The sequence below is a fragment of the Eucyclogobius newberryi genome, unplaced genomic scaffold, assembly GCF_026437365.1.
Source record: "Eucyclogobius newberryi isolate DKJ021-1_F unplaced genomic scaffold, fEucNew1.0.hap1 SCAF_280, whole genome shotgun sequence".
Lineage (NCBI taxonomy): Eukaryota > Metazoa > Chordata > Actinopteri > Gobiiformes > Gobiidae > Eucyclogobius > Eucyclogobius newberryi.
This window is the reverse complement of record NW_027315924.1, coordinates 17,378-32,031: the sequence shown is the minus strand read 5'-3', so window position 1 is coordinate 32,031 and position 14,654 is coordinate 17,378. Positions and strand designations below refer to the sequence as shown.

Below are 14,654 nucleotides of genomic sequence, written 5' to 3'. Positions count from 1 at the left end.
AAACTTCTTTTTTTTTTTTTTTTTTTTTTTGACAGGTGAAAAAGTGTGAAAATGCTCACAGCACCTGGTATTCCCAGGCGGTCTCCCATCCAAGTACTAACCAGGCCCAACCCTGCTTGGCTTCCGAGATCAGACGAGATCGGGCTGGTCCAGGGTGGTATGGCCGTGAGCGAAATGTTCCAGGTCAAAACTCGTATAAATGGCTTTTTTTGCATCAAACACTGTCTTTTCGTGAAGAGTACCTTCACGCCACTTGCTCGGTCAAAATTGGGATATCTCAATGAAAAACTTCTTTTTTTTTTTTTTTTTTTTTTGACAGGTGAAAAAGTGTGAAAATGCTCACAGCACCTGGTATTCCCAGGCGGTCTCCCATCCAAGTACTAACCAGGCCCAACCCTGCTTGGCTTCCGAGATCAGACGAGATCGGGCTGGTCCAGGGTGGTATGGCCGTGAGCGAAATGTTCCAGGTCAAAACTCGTATAAATGGCTTTTTTTGCATCAAACACTGTCTTTTCGTGAAGAGTACCTTCACGCCACTTGCTCGGTCAAAATTGGGATATCTCAATGAAAAACTTCTTTTTTTTTTTTTTTTTTTTTTTGACAGGTGAAAAAGTGTGAAAATGCTCACAGCACCTGGTATTCCCAGGCGGTCTCCCATCAAAGTACTAACCAGGCCCAACCCTGCTTGGCTTCCGAGATCAGACGAGATCGGGCTGGTCCAGGGTGGTATGGCCGTGAGTGAAATGTTCCAGGTCAAAACTCGTATAAATTGCTTTTTTTGCATCAAACACTGTCTTTTCGTGAAGAGTACCTTCACGCCACTTGCTCGGTCAAAATTGGGATATCTCAATGAAAAACTTCTTTTTTTTTTTTTTTTTTTTTTGACAGGTGAAAAAGTGTGAAAATGCTCACAGCACCTGGTATTCCCAGGCGGTCTCCCATCCAAGTACTAACCAGGCCCAACCCTGCTTGGCTTCCGAGATCAGACGAGATCGGGCTGGTCCAGGGTGGTATGGCCGTGAGCGAAATGTTCCAGGTCAAAACTCGTATAAATGGCTTTTTTTGCATCAAACACTGTCTTTTCGTGAAGAGTACCTTCACGCCACTTGCTCGGTCAAAATTGGGATATCTCAATGAAAAACTTCTTTTTTTTTTTTTTTTTTTTTTGACAGGTGAAAAAGTGTGAAAATGCTCACAGCACCTGGTATTCCCAGGCGGTCTCCCATCCAAGTACTAACCAGGCCCAACCCTGCTTGGCTTCCGAGATCAGACGAGATCGGGCTGGTCCAGGGTGGTATGGCCGTGAGCGAAATGTTCCAGGTCAAAACTCGTATAAATGGCTTTTTTTGCATCAAACACTGTCTTTTCGTGAAGAGTACCTTCACGCCACTTGCTCGGTCAAAATTGGGATATCTCAATGAAAAACTTCTTTTTTTTTTTTTTTTTTTTTTGACAGGTGAAAAAGTGTGAAAATGCTCACAGCACCTGGTATTCCCAGGCGGTCTCCCATCCAAGTACTAACCAGGCCCAACCCTGCTTGGCTTCCGAGATCAGACGAGATCGGGCTGGTCCAGGGTGGTATGGCCGTGAGCGAAATGTTCCAGGTCAAAACTCGTATAAATGGCTTTTTTTGCATCAAACACTGTCTTTTCGTGAAGAGTACCTTCACGCCACTTGCTCGGTCAAAATTGGGATATCTCAATGAAAAACTTCTTTTTTTTTTTTTTTTTTTTTTTGACAGGTGAAAAAGTGTGAAAATGCTCACAGCACCTGGTATTCCCAGGCGGTCTCCCATCAAAGTACTAACCAGGCCCAACCCTGCTTGGCTTCCGAGATCAGACGAGATCGGGCTGGTCCAGGGTGGTATGGCCGTGAGTGAAATGTTCCAGGTCAAAACTCGTATAAATTGCTTTTTTTGCATCAAACACTGTCTTTTCGTGAAGAGTACCTTCACGCCACTTGCTCGGTCAAAATTGGGATATCTCAATGAAAAACTTCTTTTTTTTTTTTTTTTTTTTTTGACAGGTGAAAAAGTGTGAAAATGCTCACAGCACCTGGTATTCCCAGGCGGTCTCCCATCCAAGTACTAACCAGGCCCAACCCTGCTTGGCTTCCGAGATCAGACGAGATCGGGCTGGTCCAGGGTGGTATGGCCGTGAGCAAAATGTTCCAGGTCAAAACTCGTATAAATGGCTTTTTTTGCATCAAACACTGTCTTTTCGTGAAGAGTACCTTCACGCCACTTGCTCGGTCAAAATTGGGATATCTCAATGAAAAACTTCTTTTTTTTTTTTTTTTTTTTTTGACAGGTGAAAAAGTGTGAAAATGCTCACAGCACCTGGTATTCCCAGGCGGTCTCCCATCCAAGTACTAACCAGGCCCAACCCTGCTTGGCTTCCGAGATCAGACGAGATCGGGCTGGTCCAGGGTGGTATGGCCGTGAGCAAAATGTTCCAGGTCAAAACTCGTATAAATGGCTTTTTTTGCATCAAACACTGTCTTTTCGTGAAGAGTACCTTCACGCCACTTGCTCGGTCAAAATTGGGATATCTCAATGAAAAACTTCTTTTTTTTTTTTTTTTTTTTTGACAGGTGAAAAAGTGTGAAAATGCTCACAGCACCTGGTATTCCCAGGCGGTCTCCCATCCAAGTACTAACCAGGCCCAACCCTGCTTGGCTTCCGAGATCAGACGAGATCGGGCTGGTCCAGGGTGGTATGGCCGTGAGCGAAATGTTCCAGGTCAAAACTCGTATAAATGGCTTTTTTTGCATCAAACACTGTCTTTTCGTGAAGAGTACCTTCACGCCACTTGCTCGGTCAAAATTGGGATATCTCAATGAAAAACTTCTTTTTTTTTTTTTTTTGACAGGTGAAAAAGCTCACAGCACCTGGTATTCCCAGGCGGTCTCCCATCCAAGTACTAACCAGGCCCAACCCTGCTTGGCTTCCGAGATCAGACGAGATCGGGCTGGTCCAGGGTGGTATGGCCGTGAGCGAAATGTTCCAGGTCAAAACTCGTATAAATGGCTTTTTTTGCATCAAACACTGTCTTTTCGTGAAGAGTACCTTCACGCCACTTGCTCGGTCAAAATTGGGATATCTCAATGAAAAACTTCTTTTTTTTTTTTTTTTTTTTTTTGACAGGTGAAAAAGTGTGAAAATGCTCACAGCACCTGGTATTCCCAGGCGGTCTCCCATCCAAGTACTAACCAGGCCCAACCCTGCTTGGCTTCCAAGACCAGACGAGATCGGGCTGGTCCAGGGTGGTATGGCCGTGAGCGAAATGTTCCAGGTCAAAACTCGTATAAATGGCTTTTTTTGCATCAAACACTGTCTTTTCGTGAAGAGTACCTTCACGCCACTTGCTCGGTCAAAATTGGGATATCTCAATGAAAAACTTCTTTTTTTTTTTTTTTTTACAGGTGAAAAAAGTGTGAAAATGCTCACAGCACCTGGTATTCCCAGGCGGTCTCCCATCCAAGTACTAACCAGGCCCAACCCTGCTTGGCTTCCGAGATCAGATGAGATCGGGCTGGTCCAGGGTGGTATGGCCGTGAGCGAAATGTTCCAGGTCAAAACTCGTATAAATGGCTTTTTTTGCATCAAACACTGTCTTTTCGTGAAGAGTACCTTCACGCCACTTGCTCGGTCAAAATTGGGATATCTCAATGAAAAACTTCTTTTTTTTTTTTTTTTTTTTTGACAGGTGAAAAAGTGTGAAAATGCTCACAGCACCTGGTATTCCCAGGCGGTCTCCCATCCAAGTACTAACCAGGCCCAACCCTGCTTGGCTTCCGAGATCAGACGAGATCGGGCTGGTCCAGGGTGGTATGGCCGTGAGCGAAATGTTCCAGGTCAAAACTCGTATAAATGGCTTTTTTTGCATCAAACACTGTCTTTTCGTGAAGAGTACCTTCACGCCACTTGCTCGGTCAAAATTGGGATATCTCAATGAAAAACTTCTTTTTTTTTTTTTTTTGACAGGTGAAAAAGCTCACAGCACCTGGTATTCCCAGGCGGTCTCCCATCCAAGTACTAACCAGGCCCAACCCTGCTTGGCTTCCGAGATCAGACGAGATCGGGCTGGTCCAGGGTGGTATGGCCGTGAGCGAAATGTTCCAGGTCAAAACTCGTATAAATGGCTTTTTTTGCATCAAACACTGTCTTTTCGTGAAGAGTACCTTCACGCCACTTGCTCGGTCAAAATTGGGATATCTCAATGAAAAACTTCTTTTTTTTTTTTTTTTTACAGGTGAAAAAAGTGTGAAAATGCTCACAGCACCTGGTATTCCCAGGCGGTCTCCCATCCAAGTACTAACCAGGCCCAACCCTGCTTGGCTTCCGAGATCAGACGAGATCGGGCTGGTCCAGGGTGGTATGGCCGTGAGCGAAATGTTCCAGGTCAAAACTCGTATAAATGGCTTTTTTTGCATCAAACACTGTCTTTTCGTGAAGAGTACCTTCACGCCACTTGCTCGGTCAAAATTGGGATATCTCAATGAAAAACTTCTTTTTTTTTTTTTTTTTACAGGTGAAAAAGTGTGAAAATGCTCACAGCACCTGGTATTCCCAGGCGGTCTCCCATCCAAGTACTAACCAGGCCCAACCCTGCTTGGCTTCCGAGATCAGACGAGATCGGGCTGGTCCAGGGTGGTATGGCCGTGAGCGAAATGTTCCAGGTCAAAACTCGTATAAATTGCTTTTTTTGCATCAAACACTGTCTTTTCGTGAAGAGTACCTTCACGCCACTTGCTCGGTCAAAATTGGGATATCTCAATGAAAAACTTCTTTTTTTTTTTTTTTTTACAGGTGAAAAAGTGTGAAAATGCTCACAGCACCTGGTATTCCCAGGCGGTCTCCCATCCAAGTACTAACCAGGCCCAACCCTGCTTGGCTTCCGAGATCAGACGAGATCGGGCTGGTCCAGGGTGGTATGGCCGTGAGCGAAATGTTCCAGGTCAAAACTCGTATAAATGGCTTTTTTTGCATCAAACACTGTCTTTTCGTGAAGAGTACCTTCACGCCACTTGCTCGGTCAAAATTGGGATATCTCAATGAAAAACTTCTTTTTTTTTTTTTTTTTTTTTGACAGGTGAAAAAGTGTGAAAATGCTCACAGCACCTGGTATTCCCAGGCGGTCTCCCATCCAAGTACTAACCAGGCCCAACCCTGCTTGGCTTCCGAGATCAGACGAGATCGGGCTGGTCCAGGGTGGTATGGCCGTGAGCGAAATGTTCCAGGTCAAAACTCGTATAAATGGCTTTTTTTGCATCAAACACTGTCTTTTCGTGAAGAGTACCTTCACGCCACTTGCTCGGTCAAAATTGGGATATCTCAATGAAAAACTTCTTTTTTTTTTTTTTTTTTTTTGACAGGTGAAAAAGTGTGAAAATGCTCACAGCACCTGGTATTCCCAGGCGGTCTCCCATCAAAGTACTAACCAGGCCCAACCCTGCTTGGCTTCCGAGATCAGACGAGATCGGGCTGGTCCAGGGTGGTATGGCCGTGAGTGAAATGTTCCAGGTCAAAACTCGTATAAATTGCTTTTTTTGCATCAAACACTGTCTTTTCGTGAAGAGTACCTTCACGCCACTTGCTCGGTCAAAATTGGGATATCTCAATGAAAAACTTCTTTTTTTTTTTTTTTTGACAGGTGAAAAAGCTCACAGCACCTGGTATTCCCAGGCGGTCTCCCATCCAAGTACTAACCAGGCCCAACCCTGCTTGGCTTCCGAGATCAGACGAGATCGGGCTGGTCCAGGGTGGTATGGCCGTGAGCGAAATGTTCCAGGTCAAAACTCGTATAAATGGCTTTTTTTGCATCAAACACTGTCTTTTCGTGAAGAGTACCTTCACGCCACTTGCTCGGTCAAAATTGGGATATCTCAATGAAAAACTTCTTTTTTTTTTTTTTTTTTTTTGACAGGTGAAAAAGTGTGAAAATGCTCACAGCACCTGGTATTCCCAGGCGGTCTCCCATCAAAGTACTAACCAGGCCCAACCCTGCTTGGCTTCCGAGATCAGACGAGATCGGGCTGGTCCAGGGTGGTATGGCCGTGAGTGAAATGTTCCAGGTCAAAACTCGTATAAATTGCTTTTTTTGCATCAAACACTGTCTTTTCGTGAAGAGTACCTTCACGCCACTTGCTCGGTCAAAATTGGGATATCTCAATGAAAAACTTCTTTTTTTTTTTTTTTTGACAGGTGAAAAAGTGTGAAAATGCTCACAGCACCTGGTATTCCCAGGCGGTCTCCCATCCAAGTACTAACCAGGCCCAACCCTGCTTGGCTTCCGAGATCAGACGAGATCGGGCTGGTCCAGGGTGGTATGGCCGTGAGCGAAATGTTCCAGGTCAAAACGGCCTTTTTTATATCAAACACTGTCTTTTCGTGAAGAGTACCTTCACGCCACTTGCTCGGTCAAAATTGGGATATCTCAATGAAAAACTTCTTTTTTTTTTTTTTTTGACAGGTGAAAAAGTGTGAAAATGCTCACAGCACCTGGTATTCCCAGGCGGTCTCCCATCCAAGTACTAACCAGGCCCAACCCTGCTTGGCTTCCGAGATCAGACGAGATCGGGCTGGTCCAGGGTGGTATGGCCGTGAGCGAAATGTTCCAGGTCAAAACGGCCTTTTTTATATCAAACACTGTCTTTTCGTGAAGAGTACCTTCACGCCACTTGCTCGGTCAAAATTGGGATATCTCAATGAAAAACTTCTTTTTTTTTTTTTTTTTTTTTTTTTGACAGGTGAAAAAGTGTGAAAATGCTCACAGCACCTGGTATTCCCAGGCGGTCTCCCATCCAAGTACTAACCAGGCCCAACCCTGCTTGGCTTCCGAGATCAGACGAGATCGGGTTGGTCCAGGGTGGTATGGCCGTGAGCGAAATGTTCCAGGTCAAAACTCGTATAAATGGCTTTTTTTTGCATCAAACACTGTCTTTTCGTGAAGAGTACCTTCACGCCACTTGCTCGGTCAAAATTGGGATATCTCAATGAAAAACTTCTTTTTTTTTTTTTTTTGACAGGTGAAAAAGTGTGAAAATGCTCACAGCACCTGGTATTCCCAGGCGGTCTCCCATCCAAGTACTAACCAGGCCCAACCCTGCTTGGCTTCCGAGATCAGACGAGATCGGGCTGGTCCAGGGTGGTATGGCCGTGAGCGAAATGTTCCAGGTCAAAACGGCCTTTTTTATATCAAACACTGTCTTTTCGTGAAGAGTACCTTCACGCCACTTGCTCGGTCAAAATTGGGATATCTCAATGAAAAACTTCTTTTTTTTTTTTTTTTTTTTTTTTTGACAGGTGAAAAAGTGTGAAAATGCTCACAGCACCTGGTATTCCCAGGCGGTCTCCCATCCAAGTACTAACCAGGCCCAACCCTGCTTGGCTTCCGAGATCAGACGAGATCGGGCTGGTCCAGGGTGGTATGGCCGTGAGCGAAATGTTCCAGGTCAAAACTCGTATAAATGGCTTTTTTTGCATCAAACACTGTCTTTTCGTGAAGAGTACCTTCACGCCACTTGCTCGGTCAAAATTGGGATATCTCAATGAAAAACTTCTTTTTTTTTTTTTTTTGACAGGTGAAAAAGTGTGAAAATGCTCACAGCACCTGGTATTCCCAGGCGGTCTCCCATCCAAGTACTAACCAGGCCCAACCCTGCTTGGCTTCCGAGATCAGACGAGATCGGGCTGGTCCAGGGTGGTATGGCCGTGAGCGAAATGTTCCAGGTCAAAACGGCCTTTTTTATATCAAACACTGTCTTTTCGTGAAGAGTACCTTCACGCCACTTGCTCGGTCAAAATTGGGATATCTCAATGAAAAACTTCTTTTTTTTTTTTTTTTGACAGGTGAAAAAGTGCGAAAATGCTCACAGCACCTGGTATTCCCAGGCGGTCTCCCATCCAAGTACTAACCAGGCCCAACCCTGCTTGGCTTCCGAGATCAGACGAGATCGGGCTGGTCCAGGGTGGTATGGCCGTGAGCGAAATGTTCCAGGTCAAAACTCGTATAAATTGCTTTTTTTGCATCAAACACTGTCTTTTCGTGAAGAGTACCTTCACGCCACTTGCTCGGTCAAAATTGGGATATCTCAATGAAAAACTTCTTTTTTTTTTTTTTTTTTTTTTTTTTGACAGGTGAAAAAGTGTGAAAATGCTCACAGCACCTGGTATTCCCAGGCGGTCTCCCATCCAAGTACTAACCAGGCCCAACCCTGCTTGGCTTCCGAGATCAGACGAGATCGGGCTGGTCCAGGGTGGTATGGCCGTGAGCGAAATGTTCCAGGTCAAAACTCGTATAAATTGCTTTTTTTGCATCAAACACTGTCTTTTCGTGAAGAGTACCTTCACGCCACTTGCTCGGTCAAAATTGGGATATCTCAATGAAAAACTTCTTTTTTTTTTTTTTTTTTTTTTTTTTGACAGGTGAAAAAGTGTGAAAATGCTCACAGCACCTGGTATTCCCAGGCGGTCTCCCATCCAAGTACTAACCAGGCCCAACCCTGCTTGGCTTCCGAGATCAGACGAGATCGGGCTGGTCCAGGGTGGTATGGCCGTGAGCGAAATGTTCCAGGTCAAAACTCGTATAAATGGCTTTTTTTTGCATCAAACACTGTCTTTTCGTGAAGAGTACCTTCACGCCACTTGCTCGGTCAAAATTGGGATATCTCAATGAAAAACTTCTTTTTTTTTTTTTTTTGACAGGTGAAAAAGTGTGAAAATGCTCACAGCACCTGGTATTCCCAGGCGGTCTCCCATCCAAGTACTAACCAGGCCCAACCCTGCTTGGCTTCCGAGATCAGACGAGATCGGGCTGGTCCAGGGTGGTATGGCCGTGAGCGAAATGTTCCAGGTCAAAACTCGTATAAATTGCTTTTTTTGCATCAAACACTGTCTTTTCGTGAAGAGTACCTTCACGCCACTTGCTCGGTCAAAATTGGGATATCTCAATGAAAAACTTCTTTTTTTTTTTTTTTTTTTTTTTTTTGACAGGTGAAAAAGTGTGAAAATGCTCACAGCACCTGGTATTCCCAGGCGGTCTCCCATCCAAGTACTAACCAGGCCCAACCCTGCTTGGCTTCCGAGATCAGACGAGATCGGGCTGGTCCAGGGTGGTATGGCCGTGAGCGAAATGTTCCAGGTCAAAACTCGTATAAATTGCTTTTTTTGCATCAAACACTGTCTTTTCGTGAAGAGTACCTTCACGCCACTTGCTCGGTCAAAATTGGGATATCTCAATGAAAAACTTCTTTTTTTTTTTTTTTTTTTTTTTTTTGACAGGTGAAAAAGTGTGAAAATGCTCACAGCACCTGGTATTCCCAGGCGGTCTCCCATCCAAGTACTAACCAGGCCCAACCCTGCTTGGCTTCCGAGATCAGACGAGATCGGGCTGGTCCAGGGTGGTATGGCCGTGAGCGAAATGTTCCAGGTCAAAACTCGTATAAATGGCTTTTTTTTGCATCAAACACTGTCTTTTCGTGAAGAGTACCTTCACGCCACTTGCTCGGTCAAAATTGGGATATCTCAATGAAAAACTTCTTTTTTTTTTTTTTTTGACAGGTGAAAAAGTGTGAAAATGCTCACAGCACCTGGTATTCCCAGGCGGTCTCCCATCCAAGTACTAACCAGGCCCAACCCTGCTTGGCTTCCGAGATCAGACGAGATCGGGCTGGTCCAGGGTGGTATGGCCGTGAGCGAAATGTTCCAGGTCAAAACGGCCTTTTTTATATCAAACACTGTCTTTTCGTGAAGAGTACCTTCACGCCACTTGCTCGGTCAAAATTGGGATATCTCAATGAAAAACTTCTTTTTTTTTTTTTTTTGACAGGTGAAAAAGTGTGAAAATGCTCACAGCACCTGGTATTCCCAGGCGGTCTCCCATCCAAGTACTAACCAGGCCCAACCCTGCTTGGCTTCCGAGATCAGACGAGATCGGGCTGGTCCAGGGTGGTATGGCCGTGAGCGAAATGTTCCAGGTCAAAACTCGTATAAATTGCTTTTTTTGCATCAAACACTGTCTTTTCGTGAAGAGTACCTTCACGCCACTTGCTCGGTCAAAATTGGGATATCTCAATGAAAAACTTCTTTTTTTTTTTTTTTTGACAGGTGAAAAAGTGTGAAAATGCTCACAGCACCTGGTATTCCCAGGCGGTCTCCCATCCAAGTACTAACCAGGCCCAACCCTGCTTGGCTTCCGAGATCAGACGAGATCGGGCTGGTCCAGGGTGGTATGGCCGTGAGCGAAATGTTCCAGGTCAAAACGGCCTTTTTTATATCAAACACTGTCTTTTCGTGAAGAGTACCTTCACGCCACTTGCTCGGTCAAAATTGGGATATCTCAATGAAAAACTTCTTTTTTTTTTTTTTTTTTTTTTTTTGACAGGTGAAAAAGTGTGAAAATGCTCACAGCACCTGGTATTCCCAGGCGGTCTCCCATCCAAGTACTAACCAGGCCCAACCCTGCTTGGCTTCCGAGATCAGACGAGATCGGGTTGGTCCAGGGTGGTATGGCCGTGAGCGAAATGTTCCAGGTCAAAACTCGTATAAATGGCTTTTTTTTGCATCAAACACTGTCTTTTCGTGAAGAGTACCTTCACGCCACTTGCTCGGTCAAAATTGGGATATCTCAATGAAAAACTTCTTTTTTTTTTTTTTTTGACAGGTGAAAAAGTGTGAAAATGCTCACAGCACCTGGTATTCCCAGGCGGTCTCCCATCCAAGTACTAACCAGGCCCAACCCTGCTTGGCTTCCGAGATCAGACGAGATCGGGCTGGTCCAGGGTGGTATGGCCGTGAGCGAAATGTTCCAGGTCAAAACTCGTATAAATGGCTTTTTTTGCATCAAACACTGTCTTTTCGTGAAGAGTACCTTCACGCCACTTGCTCGGTCAAAATTGGGATATCTCAATGAAAAACTTCTTTTTTTTTTTTTTTTTGACAGGTGAAAAAGTGTGAAAATGCTCACAGCACCTGGTATTCCCAGGCGGTCTCCCATCCAAGTACTAACCAGGCCCAACCCTGCTTGGCTTCCGAGATCAGACGAGATCGGGCTGGTCCAGGGTGGTATGGCCGTGAGCGAAATGTTCCAGGTCAAAACGGCCTTTTTTATATCAAACACTGTCTTTTCGTGAAGAGTACCTTCACGCCACTTGCTCGGTCAAAATTGGGATATCTCAATGAAAAACTTCTTTTTTTTTTTTTTTTGACAGGTGAAAAAGTGTGAAAATGCTCACAGCACCTGGTATTCCCAGGCGGTCTCCCATCCAAGTACTAACCAGGCCCAACCCTGCTTGGCTTCCGAGATCAGACGAGATCGGGCTGGTCCAGGGTGGTATGGCCGTGAGCGAAATGTTCCAGGTCAAAACGGCCTTTTTTATATCAAACACTGTCTTTTCGTGAAGAGTACCTTCACGCCACTTGCTCGGTCAAAATTGGGATATCTCAATGAAAAACTTCTTTTTTTTTTTTTTTTGACAGGTGAAAAAGTGTGAAAATGCTCACAGCACCTGGTATTCCCAGGCGGTCTCCCATCCAAGTACTAACCAGGCCCAACCCTGCTTGGCTTCCGAGATCAGACGAGATCGGGCTGGTCCAGGGTGGTATGGCCGTGAGCGAAATGTTCCAGGTCAAAACTCGTATAAATTGCTTTTTTTGCATCAAACACTGTCTTTTCGTGAAGAGTACCTTCACGCCACTTGCTCGGTCAAAATTGGGATATCTCAATGAAAAACTTCTTTTTTTTTTTTTTTTGACAGGTGAAAAAGTGTGAAAATGCTCACAGCACCTGGTATTCCCAGGCGGTCTCCCATCCAAGTACTAACCAGGCCCAACCCTGCTTGGCTTCCGAGATCAGACGAGATCGGGCTGGTCCAGGGTGGTATGGCCGTGAGCGAAATGTTCCAGGTCAAAACTCGTATAAATTGCTTTTTTTGCATCAAACACTGTCTTTTCGTGAAGAGTACCTTCACGCCACTTGCTCGGTCAAAATTGGGATATCTCAATGAAAAACTTCTTTTTTTTTTTTTTTTGACAGGTGAAAAAGTGTGAAAATGCTCACAGCACCTGGTATTCCCAGGCGGTCTCCCATCCAAGTACTAACCAGGCCCAACCCTGCTTGGCTTCCGAGATCAGACGAGATCGGGCTGGTCCAGGGTGGTATGGCCGTGAGCGAAATGTTCCAGGTCAAAACGGCCTTTTTTATATCAAACACTGTCTTTTCGTGAAGAGTACCTTCACGCCACTTGCTCGGTCAAAATTGGGATATCTCAATGAAAAACTTCTTTTTTTTTTTTTTTTTTTTTTTTTGACAGGTGAAAAAGTGTGAAAATGCTCACAGCACCTGGTATTCCCAGGCGGTCTCCCATCCAAGTACTAACCAGGCCCAACCCTGCTTGGCTTCCGAGATCAGACGAGATCGGGTTGGTCCAGGGTGGTATGGCCGTGAGCGAAATGTTCCAGGTCAAAACTCGTATAAATGGCTTTTTTTTGCATCAAACACTGTCTTTTCGTGAAGAGTACCTTCACGCCACTTGCTCGGTCAAAATTGGGATATCTCAATGAAAAACTTCTTTTTTTTTTTTTTTTGACAGGTGAAAAAGTGTGAAAATGCTCACAGCACCTGGTATTCCCAGGCGGTCTCCCATCCAAGTACTAACCAGGCCCAACCCTGCTTGGCTTCCGAGATCAGACGAGATCGGGCTGGTCCAGGGTGGTATGGCCGTGAGCGAAATGTTCCAGGTCAAAACGGCCTTTTTTATATCAAACACTGTCTTTTCGTGAAGAGTACCTTCACGCCACTTGCTCGGTCAAAATTGGGATATCTCAATGAAAAACTTCTTTTTTTTTTTTTTTTTTTTTTTTTGACAGGTGAAAAAGTGTGAAAATGCTCACAGCACCTGGTATTCCCAGGCGGTCTCCCATCCAAGTACTAACCAGGCCCAACCCTGCTTGGCTTCCGAGATCAGACGAGATCGGGCTGGTCCAGGGTGGTATGGCCGTGAGCGAAATGTTCCAGGTCAAAACTCGTATAAATGGCTTTTTTTGCATCAAACACTGTCTTTTCGTGAAGAGTACCTTCACGCCACTTGCTCGGTCAAAATTGGGATATCTCAATGAAAAACTTCTTTTTTTTTTTTTTTTTGACAGGTGAAAAAGTGTGAAAATGCTCACAGCACCTGGTATTCCCAGGCGGTCTCCCATCCAAGTACTAACCAGGCCCAACCCTGCTTGGCTTCCGAGATCAGACGAGATCGGGCTGGTCCAGGGTGGTATGGCCGTGAGCGAAATGTTCCAGGTCAAAACGGCCTTTTTTATATCAAACACTGTCTTTTCGTGAAGAGTACCTTCACGCCACTTGCTCGGTCAAAATTGGGATATCTCAATGAAAAACTTCTTTTTTTTTTTTTTTTGACAGGTGAAAAAGTGTGAAAATGCTCACAGCACCTGGTATTCCCAGGCGGTCTCCCATCCAAGTACTAACCAGGCCCAACCCTGCTTGGCTTCCGAGATCAGACGAGATCGGGCTGGTCCAGGGTGGTATGGCCGTGAGCGAAATGTTCCAGGTCAAAACTCGTATAAATGGCTTTTTTTTGCATCAAACACTGTCTTTTCGTGAAGAGTACCTTCACGCCACTTGCTCGGTCAAAATTGGGATATCTCAATGAAAAACTTCTTTTTTTTTTTTTTTTGACAGGTGAAAAAGTGTGAAAATGCTCACAGCACCTGGTATTCCCAGGCGGTCTCCCATCCAAGTACTAACCAGGCCCAACCCTGCTTGGCTTCCGAGATCAGACGAGATCGGGCTGGTCCAGGGTGGTATGGCCGTGAGCGAAATGTTCCAGGTCAAAACGGCCTTTTTTATATCAAACACTGTCTTTTCGTGAAGAGTACCTTCACGCCACTTGCTCGGTCAAAATTGGGATATCTCAATGAAAAACTTCTTTTTTTTTTTTTTTTTTTTTTTTTGACAGGTGAAAAAGTGTGAAAATGCTCACAGCACCTGGTATTCCCAGGCGGTCTCCCATCCAAGTACTAACCAGGCCCAACCCTGCTTGGCTTCCGAGATCAGACGAGATCGGGCTGGTCCAGGGTGGTATGGCCGTGAGCGAAATGTTCCAGGTCAAAACTCGTATAAATGGCTTTTTTTGCATCAAACACTGTCTTTTCGTGAAGAGTACCTTCACGCCACTTGCTCGGTCAAAATTGGGATATCTCAATGAAAAACTTCTTTTTTTTTTTTTTTTGACAGGTGAAAAAGTGTGAAAATGCTCACAGCACCTGGTATTCCCAGGCGGTCTCCCATCCAAGTACTAACCAGGCCCAACCCTGCTTGGCTTCCGAGATCAGACGAGATCGGGCTGGTCCAGGGTGGTATGGCCGTGAGCGAAATGTTCCAGGTCAAAACGGCCTTTTTTATATCAAACACTGTCTTTTCGTGAAGAGTACCTTCACGCCACTTGCTCGGTCAAAATTGGGATATCTCAATGAAAAACTTCTTTTTTTTTTTTTTTTGACAGGTGAAAAAGTGTGAAAATGCTCACAGCACCTGGTATTCCCAGGCGGTCTCCCATCCAAGTACTAACCAGGCCCAACCCTGCTTGGCTTCCGAGATCAGACGAGATCGGGCTGGTCCAGGGTGGTATGGCCGTGAGCG

The 14,654-nt window shown here is 45.1% G+C and overlaps 53 non-coding genes across 53 annotated transcripts; all 53 read right to left on the bottom strand.

Moving 5' to 3' along the window:
* Nucleotides 1-52: 52 nt before the first annotated feature.
* On the bottom strand, nt 53-171 carry LOC140372820 (5S ribosomal RNA). The gene has a single exon (XR_011928831.1). It is a non-coding gene; the product is annotated as a 5S ribosomal RNA (ribosomal RNA).
* A 165-nt stretch (nt 172-336) lies between these two features.
* Nucleotides 337-455, bottom strand: LOC140372819 (5S ribosomal RNA). The gene has a single exon (XR_011928830.1). It is a non-coding gene; the product is annotated as a 5S ribosomal RNA (ribosomal RNA).
* A 166-nt stretch (nt 456-621) lies between these two features.
* LOC140372981 (5S ribosomal RNA) lies at nt 622-740 on the bottom strand. Its single transcript, XR_011928984.1, has one exon. It is a non-coding gene; the product is annotated as a 5S ribosomal RNA (ribosomal RNA).
* A 165-nt stretch (nt 741-905) lies between these two features.
* On the bottom strand, nt 906-1,024 carry LOC140372818 (5S ribosomal RNA). Its single transcript, XR_011928829.1, has one exon. It is a non-coding gene; the product is annotated as a 5S ribosomal RNA (ribosomal RNA).
* A 165-nt stretch (nt 1,025-1,189) lies between these two features.
* On the bottom strand, nt 1,190-1,308 carry LOC140372817 (5S ribosomal RNA). Its single transcript, XR_011928828.1, has one exon. It is a non-coding gene; the product is annotated as a 5S ribosomal RNA (ribosomal RNA).
* Nucleotides 1,309-1,473: 165 nt separating this feature from the next.
* LOC140372815 (5S ribosomal RNA) lies at nt 1,474-1,592 on the bottom strand. The gene has a single exon (XR_011928826.1). It is a non-coding gene; the product is annotated as a 5S ribosomal RNA (ribosomal RNA).
* Nucleotides 1,593-1,758: 166 nt separating this feature from the next.
* LOC140372979 (5S ribosomal RNA) lies at nt 1,759-1,877 on the bottom strand. The gene has a single exon (XR_011928982.1). It is a non-coding gene; the product is annotated as a 5S ribosomal RNA (ribosomal RNA).
* Nucleotides 1,878-2,042: 165 nt separating this feature from the next.
* On the bottom strand, nt 2,043-2,161 carry LOC140372814 (5S ribosomal RNA). The gene has a single exon (XR_011928825.1). It is a non-coding gene; the product is annotated as a 5S ribosomal RNA (ribosomal RNA).
* A 165-nt stretch (nt 2,162-2,326) lies between these two features.
* LOC140372813 (5S ribosomal RNA) lies at nt 2,327-2,445 on the bottom strand. Its single transcript, XR_011928824.1, has one exon. It is a non-coding gene; the product is annotated as a 5S ribosomal RNA (ribosomal RNA).
* Nucleotides 2,446-2,609: 164 nt separating this feature from the next.
* LOC140372812 (5S ribosomal RNA) lies at nt 2,610-2,728 on the bottom strand. The gene has a single exon (XR_011928823.1). It is a non-coding gene; the product is annotated as a 5S ribosomal RNA (ribosomal RNA).
* A 149-nt stretch (nt 2,729-2,877) lies between these two features.
* On the bottom strand, nt 2,878-2,996 carry LOC140372732 (5S ribosomal RNA). The gene has a single exon (XR_011928746.1). It is a non-coding gene; the product is annotated as a 5S ribosomal RNA (ribosomal RNA).
* A 166-nt stretch (nt 2,997-3,162) lies between these two features.
* Nucleotides 3,163-3,281, bottom strand: LOC140372995 (5S ribosomal RNA). Its single transcript, XR_011928997.1, has one exon. It is a non-coding gene; the product is annotated as a 5S ribosomal RNA (ribosomal RNA).
* A 160-nt stretch (nt 3,282-3,441) lies between these two features.
* On the bottom strand, nt 3,442-3,560 carry LOC140372722 (5S ribosomal RNA). The gene has a single exon (XR_011928737.1). It is a non-coding gene; the product is annotated as a 5S ribosomal RNA (ribosomal RNA).
* A 164-nt stretch (nt 3,561-3,724) lies between these two features.
* On the bottom strand, nt 3,725-3,843 carry LOC140372811 (5S ribosomal RNA). Its single transcript, XR_011928822.1, has one exon. It is a non-coding gene; the product is annotated as a 5S ribosomal RNA (ribosomal RNA).
* A 149-nt stretch (nt 3,844-3,992) lies between these two features.
* LOC140372731 (5S ribosomal RNA) lies at nt 3,993-4,111 on the bottom strand. Its single transcript, XR_011928745.1, has one exon. It is a non-coding gene; the product is annotated as a 5S ribosomal RNA (ribosomal RNA).
* A 160-nt stretch (nt 4,112-4,271) lies between these two features.
* Nucleotides 4,272-4,390, bottom strand: LOC140372810 (5S ribosomal RNA). The gene has a single exon (XR_011928821.1). It is a non-coding gene; the product is annotated as a 5S ribosomal RNA (ribosomal RNA).
* A 159-nt stretch (nt 4,391-4,549) lies between these two features.
* On the bottom strand, nt 4,550-4,668 carry LOC140372809 (5S ribosomal RNA). The gene has a single exon (XR_011928820.1). It is a non-coding gene; the product is annotated as a 5S ribosomal RNA (ribosomal RNA).
* Nucleotides 4,669-4,827: 159 nt separating this feature from the next.
* LOC140372808 (5S ribosomal RNA) lies at nt 4,828-4,946 on the bottom strand. The gene has a single exon (XR_011928819.1). It is a non-coding gene; the product is annotated as a 5S ribosomal RNA (ribosomal RNA).
* Nucleotides 4,947-5,110: 164 nt separating this feature from the next.
* LOC140372807 (5S ribosomal RNA) lies at nt 5,111-5,229 on the bottom strand. The gene has a single exon (XR_011928818.1). It is a non-coding gene; the product is annotated as a 5S ribosomal RNA (ribosomal RNA).
* A 164-nt stretch (nt 5,230-5,393) lies between these two features.
* Nucleotides 5,394-5,512, bottom strand: LOC140372978 (5S ribosomal RNA). Its single transcript, XR_011928981.1, has one exon. It is a non-coding gene; the product is annotated as a 5S ribosomal RNA (ribosomal RNA).
* A 149-nt stretch (nt 5,513-5,661) lies between these two features.
* LOC140372730 (5S ribosomal RNA) lies at nt 5,662-5,780 on the bottom strand. The gene has a single exon (XR_011928744.1). It is a non-coding gene; the product is annotated as a 5S ribosomal RNA (ribosomal RNA).
* Nucleotides 5,781-5,944: 164 nt separating this feature from the next.
* Nucleotides 5,945-6,063, bottom strand: LOC140372977 (5S ribosomal RNA). The gene has a single exon (XR_011928980.1). It is a non-coding gene; the product is annotated as a 5S ribosomal RNA (ribosomal RNA).
* A 159-nt stretch (nt 6,064-6,222) lies between these two features.
* Nucleotides 6,223-6,341, bottom strand: LOC140372806 (5S ribosomal RNA). Its single transcript, XR_011928817.1, has one exon. It is a non-coding gene; the product is annotated as a 5S ribosomal RNA (ribosomal RNA).
* A 149-nt stretch (nt 6,342-6,490) lies between these two features.
* LOC140372804 (5S ribosomal RNA) lies at nt 6,491-6,609 on the bottom strand. The gene has a single exon (XR_011928815.1). It is a non-coding gene; the product is annotated as a 5S ribosomal RNA (ribosomal RNA).
* A 158-nt stretch (nt 6,610-6,767) lies between these two features.
* LOC140373008 (5S ribosomal RNA) lies at nt 6,768-6,886 on the bottom strand. Its single transcript, XR_011929009.1, has one exon. It is a non-coding gene; the product is annotated as a 5S ribosomal RNA (ribosomal RNA).
* Nucleotides 6,887-7,046: 160 nt separating this feature from the next.
* Nucleotides 7,047-7,165, bottom strand: LOC140372803 (5S ribosomal RNA). Its single transcript, XR_011928814.1, has one exon. It is a non-coding gene; the product is annotated as a 5S ribosomal RNA (ribosomal RNA).
* Nucleotides 7,166-7,323: 158 nt separating this feature from the next.
* LOC140372802 (5S ribosomal RNA) lies at nt 7,324-7,442 on the bottom strand. Its single transcript, XR_011928813.1, has one exon. It is a non-coding gene; the product is annotated as a 5S ribosomal RNA (ribosomal RNA).
* A 159-nt stretch (nt 7,443-7,601) lies between these two features.
* Nucleotides 7,602-7,720, bottom strand: LOC140372801 (5S ribosomal RNA). Its single transcript, XR_011928812.1, has one exon. It is a non-coding gene; the product is annotated as a 5S ribosomal RNA (ribosomal RNA).
* Nucleotides 7,721-7,869: 149 nt separating this feature from the next.
* LOC140372800 (5S ribosomal RNA) lies at nt 7,870-7,988 on the bottom strand. The gene has a single exon (XR_011928811.1). It is a non-coding gene; the product is annotated as a 5S ribosomal RNA (ribosomal RNA).
* A 169-nt stretch (nt 7,989-8,157) lies between these two features.
* Nucleotides 8,158-8,276, bottom strand: LOC140372799 (5S ribosomal RNA). The gene has a single exon (XR_011928810.1). It is a non-coding gene; the product is annotated as a 5S ribosomal RNA (ribosomal RNA).
* Nucleotides 8,277-8,445: 169 nt separating this feature from the next.
* Nucleotides 8,446-8,564, bottom strand: LOC140372798 (5S ribosomal RNA). Its single transcript, XR_011928809.1, has one exon. It is a non-coding gene; the product is annotated as a 5S ribosomal RNA (ribosomal RNA).
* A 160-nt stretch (nt 8,565-8,724) lies between these two features.
* Nucleotides 8,725-8,843, bottom strand: LOC140372797 (5S ribosomal RNA). Its single transcript, XR_011928808.1, has one exon. It is a non-coding gene; the product is annotated as a 5S ribosomal RNA (ribosomal RNA).
* A 169-nt stretch (nt 8,844-9,012) lies between these two features.
* LOC140372796 (5S ribosomal RNA) lies at nt 9,013-9,131 on the bottom strand. The gene has a single exon (XR_011928807.1). It is a non-coding gene; the product is annotated as a 5S ribosomal RNA (ribosomal RNA).
* Nucleotides 9,132-9,300: 169 nt separating this feature from the next.
* Nucleotides 9,301-9,419, bottom strand: LOC140372795 (5S ribosomal RNA). Its single transcript, XR_011928806.1, has one exon. It is a non-coding gene; the product is annotated as a 5S ribosomal RNA (ribosomal RNA).
* A 160-nt stretch (nt 9,420-9,579) lies between these two features.
* Nucleotides 9,580-9,698, bottom strand: LOC140372793 (5S ribosomal RNA). Its single transcript, XR_011928804.1, has one exon. It is a non-coding gene; the product is annotated as a 5S ribosomal RNA (ribosomal RNA).
* A 149-nt stretch (nt 9,699-9,847) lies between these two features.
* On the bottom strand, nt 9,848-9,966 carry LOC140372791 (5S ribosomal RNA). The gene has a single exon (XR_011928803.1). It is a non-coding gene; the product is annotated as a 5S ribosomal RNA (ribosomal RNA).
* Nucleotides 9,967-10,125: 159 nt separating this feature from the next.
* Nucleotides 10,126-10,244, bottom strand: LOC140372790 (5S ribosomal RNA). Its single transcript, XR_011928802.1, has one exon. It is a non-coding gene; the product is annotated as a 5S ribosomal RNA (ribosomal RNA).
* Nucleotides 10,245-10,402: 158 nt separating this feature from the next.
* LOC140373007 (5S ribosomal RNA) lies at nt 10,403-10,521 on the bottom strand. The gene has a single exon (XR_011929008.1). It is a non-coding gene; the product is annotated as a 5S ribosomal RNA (ribosomal RNA).
* A 160-nt stretch (nt 10,522-10,681) lies between these two features.
* LOC140372789 (5S ribosomal RNA) lies at nt 10,682-10,800 on the bottom strand. Its single transcript, XR_011928801.1, has one exon. It is a non-coding gene; the product is annotated as a 5S ribosomal RNA (ribosomal RNA).
* Nucleotides 10,801-10,960: 160 nt separating this feature from the next.
* On the bottom strand, nt 10,961-11,079 carry LOC140372788 (5S ribosomal RNA). Its single transcript, XR_011928800.1, has one exon. It is a non-coding gene; the product is annotated as a 5S ribosomal RNA (ribosomal RNA).
* A 149-nt stretch (nt 11,080-11,228) lies between these two features.
* LOC140372787 (5S ribosomal RNA) lies at nt 11,229-11,347 on the bottom strand. The gene has a single exon (XR_011928799.1). It is a non-coding gene; the product is annotated as a 5S ribosomal RNA (ribosomal RNA).
* A 149-nt stretch (nt 11,348-11,496) lies between these two features.
* Nucleotides 11,497-11,615, bottom strand: LOC140372786 (5S ribosomal RNA). The gene has a single exon (XR_011928798.1). It is a non-coding gene; the product is annotated as a 5S ribosomal RNA (ribosomal RNA).
* A 159-nt stretch (nt 11,616-11,774) lies between these two features.
* On the bottom strand, nt 11,775-11,893 carry LOC140372785 (5S ribosomal RNA). The gene has a single exon (XR_011928797.1). It is a non-coding gene; the product is annotated as a 5S ribosomal RNA (ribosomal RNA).
* A 159-nt stretch (nt 11,894-12,052) lies between these two features.
* LOC140372784 (5S ribosomal RNA) lies at nt 12,053-12,171 on the bottom strand. Its single transcript, XR_011928796.1, has one exon. It is a non-coding gene; the product is annotated as a 5S ribosomal RNA (ribosomal RNA).
* Nucleotides 12,172-12,329: 158 nt separating this feature from the next.
* On the bottom strand, nt 12,330-12,448 carry LOC140373006 (5S ribosomal RNA). The gene has a single exon (XR_011929007.1). It is a non-coding gene; the product is annotated as a 5S ribosomal RNA (ribosomal RNA).
* A 160-nt stretch (nt 12,449-12,608) lies between these two features.
* On the bottom strand, nt 12,609-12,727 carry LOC140372783 (5S ribosomal RNA). The gene has a single exon (XR_011928795.1). It is a non-coding gene; the product is annotated as a 5S ribosomal RNA (ribosomal RNA).
* A 158-nt stretch (nt 12,728-12,885) lies between these two features.
* LOC140372781 (5S ribosomal RNA) lies at nt 12,886-13,004 on the bottom strand. The gene has a single exon (XR_011928793.1). It is a non-coding gene; the product is annotated as a 5S ribosomal RNA (ribosomal RNA).
* A 160-nt stretch (nt 13,005-13,164) lies between these two features.
* Nucleotides 13,165-13,283, bottom strand: LOC140372780 (5S ribosomal RNA). Its single transcript, XR_011928792.1, has one exon. It is a non-coding gene; the product is annotated as a 5S ribosomal RNA (ribosomal RNA).
* Nucleotides 13,284-13,432: 149 nt separating this feature from the next.
* LOC140372779 (5S ribosomal RNA) lies at nt 13,433-13,551 on the bottom strand. The gene has a single exon (XR_011928791.1). It is a non-coding gene; the product is annotated as a 5S ribosomal RNA (ribosomal RNA).
* Nucleotides 13,552-13,711: 160 nt separating this feature from the next.
* On the bottom strand, nt 13,712-13,830 carry LOC140372778 (5S ribosomal RNA). The gene has a single exon (XR_011928790.1). It is a non-coding gene; the product is annotated as a 5S ribosomal RNA (ribosomal RNA).
* A 158-nt stretch (nt 13,831-13,988) lies between these two features.
* LOC140372777 (5S ribosomal RNA) lies at nt 13,989-14,107 on the bottom strand. The gene has a single exon (XR_011928789.1). It is a non-coding gene; the product is annotated as a 5S ribosomal RNA (ribosomal RNA).
* A 159-nt stretch (nt 14,108-14,266) lies between these two features.
* LOC140372775 (5S ribosomal RNA) lies at nt 14,267-14,385 on the bottom strand. Its single transcript, XR_011928788.1, has one exon. It is a non-coding gene; the product is annotated as a 5S ribosomal RNA (ribosomal RNA).
* Nucleotides 14,386-14,534: 149 nt separating this feature from the next.
* On the bottom strand, nt 14,535-14,653 carry LOC140372774 (5S ribosomal RNA). The gene has a single exon (XR_011928787.1). It is a non-coding gene; the product is annotated as a 5S ribosomal RNA (ribosomal RNA).
* Nucleotide 14,654: the final 1 nt, after the last annotated feature.